This window comes from Candoia aspera, chromosome 7 (genome assembly GCF_035149785.1).
Source record: "Candoia aspera isolate rCanAsp1 chromosome 7, rCanAsp1.hap2, whole genome shotgun sequence".
Classification (NCBI taxonomy): Eukaryota; Metazoa; Chordata; class Lepidosauria; order Squamata; family Boidae; genus Candoia; species Candoia aspera.
In genome coordinates, this window is record NC_086159.1 from 13434175 (window position 1) to 13444482 (window position 10308).

Consider the following 10308-nt stretch of genomic DNA (forward strand, 5'->3'; position numbering starts at 1 on the left):
GAAGAATTGTGCTTTAAGAAAAGAGTGAATATTTTTGCTGAGCTGATTGGTTTCCTAGTCACTATTAGATCAAATAGGTGTCGATGCCAGAGCTGAAATTCTTTGTCCTGTGATTCTAAAATTTAACAATTTTGTGGCCTGAAGTGTTTCACCTTTGTATGCCCAGCATTCCTCAAACTATTTGTCCCCCTGTGAGGGGGAGATGGGCGGTGAATAAATTTATAAATAAAAAAATAAACTATTTGGCTTGGTAGGACATGCCACACACTTACATCCAGACCTTTAGTTTCTCTCTTGCAAGCCCAGCTCACCAGCCTCTACACTGTAGTAGTTCACTGAACTTATAGATCCTCATTACACACTTGCACGCACACCCACATCTGCATGTACAGGTATACTTATAGACGCATGGAGACTCCAAGACACCATAAAACAGCTCCTCCACAGACATAGTGTTAAAGAGCAGGAGACACAGAACACCCAGAAAGGTTGGAAGATTTATCTCAGACAGCTATTAACGCGGAATATATTAATCCATTGTACTCTTCTAGCCGCCGCCTCTTCCAAAGCCCAGCCACCTCTGTAGCCAATTGAGAGTCATGATAATAATCAAAATCTGCTTAGCCAGCAAAGGCAGAGATAGCTTAAAAGTGCAAGTATCTGTCTTCCCACCCTTACCCCCCACCCCCAAGTTCCTTTTCACCCTGAACTTTTCTGCTAGCTTGCAGGAACACTTCGTCCTCTGTCAAACAGTTACCAAGTTGACTCTTTCGGCAAAGATTTTCTGCTGCCATGTAGTATTGCTCCTAATTATTTTATGGGCCTGTGCTAGATATTAGTAGCCACTGGGGACATCCCGCCCACCCCCAAAAAAGACAGAAGCACTGTGCGATACAGATCTGGCTTTGGAATGACTGTACAAATACTGAGCCAGAAGCACAGATTTACAAATTTTCCCATCATGCCACACTTATTTAATTGTTGTGCCAATTTGTTTTGGGGAGTTGCACAGCATGTCTTCATCCATCCAAGTTCAGGGTGGCTGACAGTGCAGAAGACGATGTTCACTTCTTGCATTAAGCAAACTGCTTTCTTGAATGAGCACAATTGGCTGGGTGAGCACTACATGCTAAGCCATAAGCTATGGCTTACAAATTACAACAGCTGCACCCCACAACATGCTAAGCCCTCTTGGCATGGCACAAAGCCAGACAAACAACAATAAATAATCCCATTCAAGGGTACTACCAGATGTGGCTTCAGATCAACACAGGAAGCAGAATGAGCCTTCTGCTCATCAGACAATTTTGTGTTTGTCACTGTTCCCATCACTTGCGGTCCTGGTTTTCTCCTGTTGCGAATGGGAGGTTCTGTGCAAAGAGAGAAAGCCAAGGGAAAGTTCAGAATGATGCCATCACCTGGTCAGTGGATGGTTCAGTTCACTCTTCATGCAGATCTGAAACCACACCTGTGAGGCTTAGAGAAATTACAACTATGAAGATGCTCTTTCCTAGCTGTCTATTGTTTACCTAGTCTATTAGTAGCCCCTTCAGCAAAGGATCGTTACCTTGTCGTGGTGCTGGAGCTTGAGCACCTCAATGATGCCATGAGCTAAACCGTGAAGGGCCACCCAAGACGGGAAGGTCATGACAGAGAGGTCAGACTAAATGCGATCCCTGGGGAAGGTAATGGCAACCCACCTCAGTATTCTTGCCGTGAAAACTAAATGGATCAGTACAACCAGAGATATGTCGGTATACCATCGGAAGATGAGACCCCCAGGTCGGAAGATGGTCAAAATGCTACTGGGGAGGAACAGAGGATGAGCTCAACTAGCCCCAGACGTGATGACGCAGCTAGCTCAAAGCCGAAAGGACGGCTAGCGGCCGACGGTGCTGGTGGTGAACGGCGAATCCGATGTTCTAAGGATCAACACACCATTGGAACCTGGAATGTAAGATCTATGAGCCAGGGCAAATTGGATGTGGTTATTGGTGAGATGTCAAGATTAAAGATAGACATTCTGGGCGTCAGTGAACTGAAATGGACTGGAATGGGCCACTTCACATCAAATGACCACCAGATCTACTACTGCGGACAAGAGGACCACAGAAGAAATGGAGTAGCCTTCATAATTAATAGTAAAGTGGCTAAAGCAGTGCTTGGATACAACCCAAAAAATGATAGAATGATCTCAATTCGAATTCAGGGCAAGCCATCTAACATCACAGTGATCCAAATATACGCCCCAACCACAAATGCTGAAGAAGCTGAAGTAGAACAGTTCTATGAGGATCTGCAGCACCTACTGGACAACACGCCTAAAAGAGATGTTATTTTCATCACAGGAGACTGGAATGCTAAGGTGGGCAGTCAAATGACACCTCGAATTACAGGTAAGTATGGCCTGGGAGAACAAAACGAAGCAGGACACAGGCTGATAGAATTTTGCCAAGACAATTCACTCTGCATAACAAACACTCTCTTCCAACAACCTAAGAGACGGCTTTATACATGGACTTCACCAGATGGACAACACCGAAATCAGATTGATTACATCCTTTGCAGCCAAAGGTGGCGGACATCTGTACAGTCGGTAAAAACAAGGCCTGGAGCTGACTGTAGTTCAGATCACGAACTTCTTCTTGCACAATTTAGGATCAGACTCAAGAGATTAGGGAAGACCCACAGATCAGCTAGATATGAGCTCACTAATATTCCTAAGGAATATGCAGTGGAGGTGAAGAATAGATTTAAGGGACTGGACTTAGTAGATAGGGTCCCGGAAGAACTCTGGACAGAAGTTGGCAGCATTGTTCAGGAGGCGGCAACAAAATACATCCCAAAGAAAGAGAAAACCAAGAAGGCAAAATGGCTGTCTGCTGAGACACTAGAAGTAGCCCAAGAAAGAAGGAAAGCAAAAGGCAACAGTGATAGGGGGAGATATGCCCAATTAAATGCAAAATTCCAGAGGTTAGCCAGAAGAGATAAGGAATTATTTTTAAACAAGCAATGCGCGGAAGTGGAAGAAGACAATAGAATAGGAAGGACAAGAGACCTCTTCCAGAAAATTAGAAACATTGGAGGTAAATTCCAGGCAAAAATGGGTATGATCAAAAACAAAGATGGCAAGGACCTAACAGAAGAAGAAGAGATCAAGAAAAGGTGGCAAGAATATACAGAAAACCTGTATAGGAAGGATAACAATATCGGGGATAGCTTTGACAGTGTGGTCGGTGAGCTAGAGCCAGACATCCTGAAGAGTGAGGTTGAATGGGCCTTAAGAAGCATTGCTAATAACAAGGCAACAGGAGACGACGGCATCCCAGCTGAACTGTTCAAAATCTTGCAAGATGATGCTGTCAAGGTAATGCATGCTATATGCCAGCAAATTTGGAAAACACAAGAATGGCCATCAGACTGGAAAAAATCAACTTATATCCCCATACCAAAAAAGGGAAACACTAAAGAATGTTCAAACTATCGAACAGTGGCACTCATTTCACATGCCAGTAAGGTAATGCTCAAGATCCTGCAAGGTAGACTTCAGCAATTCATGGAGCGAGAATTGCCAGATGTACAAGCTGGGTTTAGAAAAGGCAGAGGAACTAGAGACCAAATTGCCAATATCCGCTGGATAATGGAAAAAGCCAGGGAGTTTCAGAAAAACATCTATTTCTGTTTTATTGACTATTCTAAAGCCTTTGACTGTGTGGACCATAACAAATTGTGGCAAGTTCTTAGTGGTATGGGGATACCAAGTCATCTTGTATGCCTCCTGAAGAATCTGTATAACGACCAAGTAGCAACAGTAAGAACAGACCACGGAACAACAGACTGGTTTAAGATTGGGAAAGGAGTACGGCAGGGCTGTATACTCTCACCCTACCTATTCAACTTGTATGCAGAACACATCATGCGACAAGCTGGCCTTGAGGAATCCAAGGCTGGAGTTAAAATCTCTGGAAGAAACATTAACAATCTCAGATATGCAGATGATACCACTTTGATGGCTGAAAGTGAAGCGGAACTGAGGAGCCTTATGATGAAGGTGAAAGAAGAAAGTGCAAAAGCTGGTTTGCAGCTAAACCTCAAAAAAACCAAGATTATGGCAACCAGCTTGATTGATAACTGGCAAATAGAGGGAGAAAATGTAGAAGCAGTGAAAGACTTTGTATTCCTAGGTGCAAAGATTACTGCAGATGCTGACTGCAGTCAGGAAATCAGAAGACGCTTAATCCTTGGAAGAAGAGCAATGACAAATCTCGATAAAATAGTTAAGAGCAGAGACATCACACTGACAACAAAGGCCCGCATAGTTAAAGCAATGGTGTTCCCCGTAGTAACATATGGCTGTGAGAGCTGGACCATAAGGAAGGCTGAGCGAAGGAAGATCGATGCTTTTGAACTGTGGTGTTGGAGGAAAATTCTGAGAGTGCCTTGGACTGCAAGAAGATCCAACCAGTCCATCCTCCAGGAAATAAAGCCAGACTGCTCACTTGAGGGAATGATATTAAAGGCAAAACTGAAATACTTTGGCCACATCATGAGAAGACAGGACACCCTGGAGAAGATGCTGATGCTAGGGAGAGTGGAGGGCAAAAGGAAGGCGACCAAGGGCAAGATGGATGGATGATATTCTAGAGGTGACGGACTCATCCCTGGGGGAGCTGGGGGTGTTGACGACCGACAGGAAGCTCTGGCGTGGGCTGGTCCATGAAGTCACGAAGAGTCGGAAGCGACTAAACGAATAAACAACAAAAATTAGTAGCCCATGTCTTGAGCAGGGTGCACAGTCTGTTTTCCATGCCTTGGATGTGGTTGTTGTTTTATTGTTGTTGTTGTTGTTGTTGTTCCCACCTTTATTATTTTTATAAATACAGTAACTCAAGGCAGCAATCATACCTAATACTCCTTCCTCCTCCTATTTTCTCCACTGCTTATTTATTTATTTATTTAAATGCATTCTCCAGCATACCCTCCACAGACCAGGGACAACCTTCTACCTGAAAACCATTGCACATTCGGAACAGGAAGATTTGCCTAAGTTGCCTGTTTGATTCAGACAGCTATAGAGCAAGTCCCCTCGTGTGAATCAGTGAATGCACAAAATGCTGCCACTGTGGAAGAGTGTTGTAATAGTTCTTGCACTCCCGATGCAGCATTAGCTAATCATGCTAACCTTGCAAGAGAATTATCTTTTCTGAATCGGGGGTTGAAAGGGATTATCTAAATAAATGCCAACTGACAGGTCAAAGTTTCTAGTTGGGAAACTCAGATCAGGCAAGTATCTCAGTCGCTGGGGATCTTTTCTCAAGAGAACAAGTGTATATTATAACCTTGGGGTGAGAGGGATCTTTTATTTCTTTGTTGCATCAGTAAGCTTAAATTTCAGGTACTGAAATATGTTTTAAGAAAACAGAACAGTAGTCAAGACACCCCAACAGGTTATGAATGACATTCCAGACGGAGAAAGAGATGTTGGCTCCATAGAATCTACTCTACTTATCTAGTTTTAAAAACTGTTGCTCTTCCATTCTTGGATTTTGCAAAGCCATTTTCTTCCTGCATCATCTCAGTAGATCTCCAATGTATTGGCTGGGTTCGCCCTCTGCTTTAAGCCATGCTTTGTTTTACCTTGGTTTCTTGCATAAATCACCAGGGTTGGCTTCACACCTTAAATAAAGCCACCAAGTATGGTTTACAACCATATGGCTGGGTTCACACACAGTGTGAAACTAGCGTGGCCAGGGGTTGCTTTTAATAATTGGGGGAGGGAAACGTGTGCGGTAAGAAAGTAGATGATTTCAAGTGTACACTCAGGGGGGCTCTGCACAAGAGCCAGTGAACCAATTGTGCAACTTGATTCCCAGATTTTTTTTAAAACTAAACAGAGAATGGCAAAACATAATTTTAAAATGAGGATTTAATTATTTCTTGGCAGCATAAAAACAGGCCAGCACAAGCAGGCTACAGCCAGTATGTTCTTGGCTAGTTTTTGGCAATAACTGGCAGAAAACAAGCCAGCTGATCTTGCTGGCCTGTTTTTTGTCAGCAAGCAAGAACGAGACACGTGTAAAGGAGGCGCTTGGGCACTGATGTCACGGAGAGGGCAGAGTTTTCTATAACTTGCCCAGCTTTGCTGGATATGAATTAAGACCCATTCTTCCCCCAACTCAATATACAAAGGTGAATAATTAAAATGAAAAACAACAAATGCATCTTCAATTGGCTTTTGTGGTTAGATTGCTTTTAATATGCTTTTTTCTAATCTCTCTTTCTGTGTATGTGTGTGTGTTTAGCCTCTTCTATCTCCAGCCTTGCAAAAGTAACAGATGAGTGAGAAAGCGCCATCTTATCTTTCTACATGCAGGGAAGGAAGTTTTCGCTTTGAGTGTGATTATAGGAATTACAAAGATTTCAGTTCCTAAACCCTGATCCAATCTCCTGAAAAAGGAGGTCGTTTTTTGCTCTAGGAACATACCATTTCGCAACATAGATAGGATGTTCCACATTTAATATTTCCCGGTGGGATATTTTAAGAAAGAAGGAGAAGAGTGTATGCACAAATAAATGTAGCAGGGGATTATTGGCTTTAAGTTTGCCTTCCAGTGGGAGACGTCCATAAATAGACGTTGAATACCTTCTGCAAAAAAGTTTCTGGTCCTGCAGTGGACCAGAAGTGATGCATGAAATGAGATCAGAGAAGCTGGTTTAAGATTTACAGTTTTGGTCCTATCAGAAGCTTTATTTTCACCTCCCTGAGTAGCAGAAGCCAGGCTAAACAATTTGAATTAAGCAAGCTACGGAAACACAGCAGCCCACTTTACCCAAGCAACATGAAGCTTTCCTGATGTTGAATTTGGACAACCACATTGGTGAATCTGGGTGACCTCACACAGAACGCCTTGTCATGCTTTTATCCTTGCTGTGGCTTCCTTCTGAGCCACTTCCAGATTCACTCCCATCTTTTCTGGGGCCAACCTTGGTGGAGGCAGTCTAGGCATTATTTATAATTAACACCAAGCTGCTCTAGCTCAAATGTATTTGGCCCAAGGTCAGTATAAAAATTTGGTGCAGTGGAGGGAAATGATGGATTGCTAATTACTTTGAATGAGGTCTTCTACCATGCTCACTTTCTTACCGGGTCACTTATTATTATTACTACTTACTACTTATCACTTATTATATTTATATGGGAGGGGAAGGGGAAGGGGAAGGAAACAGAGGTGGAGGCATTCAATTAATTCTTCCAAAGCAATTTGTATTTCTAACAGGCTAGTTGACTGACAGCTGTAAATACTGCATCTTTCACAGGATTATGCAACAAATGTACAGGTGAAGTTGCCCTTGAAGATGTTTCGGAAACTTCAGTTAGTCAAAAGCGCTGCAGCTGGCTGGAACTGGGGGGTATGGACGCATCGTACCAGTTTATTATGATCCTTTCCAGGCCCAGTTCAAGGCACTGGTTTTAAACTATAAGCCATTCATGGCTTGGGACCGCAGAAGTTGGTAGAACGCCTCTTCCCAGATGTTCCACCAGCCTCCAAGATAATGTTCAGAGGAACTGCTGTAGGTGCCCACCCAAGTTGAAGTGTGCCAAGTAGTTACCCAGATGCAGGGCCTTATAGTGGTTGCTTGCTGACTTTGGAATGCCTTCTCTAGTAGGGCATGTTGAAAAAAATAATTCAACCCCAAAGACATTTTTCTTCTCCTAAGGATGTAATAGTAATTCTGATGTGGTGTTCAACCTTCTATTGCTACTTTTCCTTTGTTTTTGTTTTGTGTATACTTTATCTCTATCTTTAAACTGCCCAGTAGCCAAAGTTCTCTGGGCAGATCACAGTGTGGGTGGTTTATACCCTCTCTCTCTCTCTCTCTCTCTCTCTGTATATATCTCCAGTTGAGTACGTCTTGACTCCTGGTGACCCCCTGGACAAGTCCCTGCAGTGTTCTCAACAAGACTTTTGGAAGTTGTTTGCCCTTGCCTCCTTCTTTCTAGGGCTGAGGGGGAGTGACTGGCCCAAGGTCACTCAGCTGGCTTCACAACTAAGGTGGGACTAAAACTCATGGTCTCCCTAAAGTCCAGTTGCTGTTAACTATTACACCAAACTGGCTGTCATGTAATATTTTAGTGTATGTTTCTGATTGTTATGAATTATACCTTTAATTATTTAATTACAAACCACTTTCAGATTTTTAGAATAAATAAATGCTACCATGGGGTGTGGGCATACTCAGGTTGAGAATTCCATGGACCTGTTCACCTTTGGGATGGGACACAGTTTCATTAGTCCTCTCCTTGAGCAAAGAATGATGAAAAGGAAAGCTAGCAGCACTTGATTGAGCTTCCCTGGGCACGTAAGCTAAACAGTGTCAAATGTGATTTGTATTTGGATGGGAGATCTCCAGGGAGTTTCAGGACTGTAGGCAGGGCAAAGAAGTTAGAAAAAATATCCCGAAGGTGTTAGTGGTCAACCAGTTCCATACTGCATGCAAGAAAACTGTGGCTCTGTCCATAAAGTCACCAGCAGTGAAGCTTGACTTAAGACTTCCATCCTTTTGTCCGTAGTTTATATGGAGCATGCCAAATCTGCACACAATCCATGGGATTATTTTCACTAGTTTCCTTCATCATGTGATATAACTTAATGTGGAGCAGCCTTTGGAGATGACTTGCAAGCTACAGTATAGCTGGTCCAGAATGGAGTAGCGAGATGAGTGGCAGGTCATACCTCCACTTCTATGGTCATCCAAAATAGAGTCACTGAGGCTATCAATAGGCTTCTGAGTCTATTAATATGGAGTTTAAAATGATACCTCTGGGCCCTTGGGATTATCGGAATTATCCTGGAAGCTCTCATCACAGAGGGGGAAAGCCAGCATCTGACATTCCCTCCTCCATCTCATTGACCCCCAGGCCAGTGTGGACCTCAGAAGGGATGGAGGGGGGAGAGAAAGCAGCATGACAGAAACCAAAAAGGGGGGCTGTATCAGCCCTGAAGGTGATGCAGATTTATTCCTTCCCTTGGAGATGGGATTATTTTTAGAATGGGTGGGGAACAAAATAGGTACCATCCCACCTCCTTCATTTCCATCGCTCTGCCAGGATCCCTGTATGGTTTCTTGAAGGAAAAGGCAAACAAAAAAAAGTAGAGTTGCTTGAAGAATATAGGAAAAATAGATTGCTAGGCCAATTAGATTAGTGGACAGTATGATAGAGCCCTGTCAGCAATGTCCCCATTTTCCATATAGTATTCAACTCACTCGCTCACTCTGGTGCATATATGTTTGTGTCATATCTAGCTATCTACCTCAGCAATTACTTTATTGGACAATTGTATTTTATTTATTTACATATGCCTCCTCGGGAAGGATTCTGGCCAGAATATGTAATCAAATAAATACTTTTTAAAAAAAAGTTTCATTAATTGGGGGAACAAAGCTTGTCCAAACCCTTCTAGCCATAGAGTTTTATCCCTTCTCGTTTTCTTAGAGATGAAGCTGTCCTTGTGAAACTTTGGCAGCCCTCTGAGAAGAAGAGGCATTAAATGGCTATCACAGAAATGATTATCATCAAGATTACTATCATTACATATCACTTCATTGACAGTGCAGTGCCTGAAACGTTCTACTTCATTTGTTGTGCTCAGCACTGACAGAACGGGACGAGCATGGAGGAAGGTGGCAGGCAGCACAATCCATTTTGTTTGCACTTGAACGGGAACTTACTATACTTAATTGTGCATCTGTGAATGGACACATGATGGGGAATGTGCTTACTCTCCAAATTTTGCCAAGTGGTGTGTCATTAAAAAAGTAGATTTTTTTTAAAAAAAAAGTAAAGTAATTTTAAAAAGTATATTAGGCAGATATTAGTACAAAATGCACATGGTCATAAAAATAATATGCAGAATAGCATTCTATTAGGAAAAATGTTTGGAAAAATCAGAGTTAGAGTGGGAAAAATGCAAATTAAAATGTATATAGCTGGTACAGAATGCAGCTGGACAAGTTGTAAATAGTATTGGCTACTCAGGGGCTGCATTGGTTGCCGGTGTGTTTCCGGGTGCAATTCAAGGTGTGGTTATCACTTTTAAAGCCCTTAAGGGTTTGGGACCAAGTTACCTGAGGGATCATGTTTTCCCAGTTGTCTCTACCTGTCCAATCCGGTCCAGCAGGATGGGCAGGCTCTGGGTCCTGTCAGCCAAGGAATGTCGACTGGCAGGGACCAGGAAATGCGCCTTTTCTGCAGCAGCACCTGCTCTGGAATATCCTCCCTCCTGAGATTAGGATGGCCCCGACCCT

General features: G+C 42.9%; 1 long non-coding RNA gene across 1 annotated transcript; it reads right to left on the bottom strand.

Annotated features, from left to right (window-relative positions):
* Positions 1-485: 485 nt before the first annotated feature.
* On the bottom strand, positions 486-8640 carry LOC134501598 (uncharacterized). Its single transcript, XR_010068365.1, has 2 exons — positions 8268-8640; positions 486-1370 (listed from the first exon to the last, which is right to left on the bottom strand). It is a non-coding gene; the product is annotated as an uncharacterized LOC134501598 (long non-coding RNA).
* Between the last annotated feature and the right edge of the window lie 1668 nt (positions 8641-10308).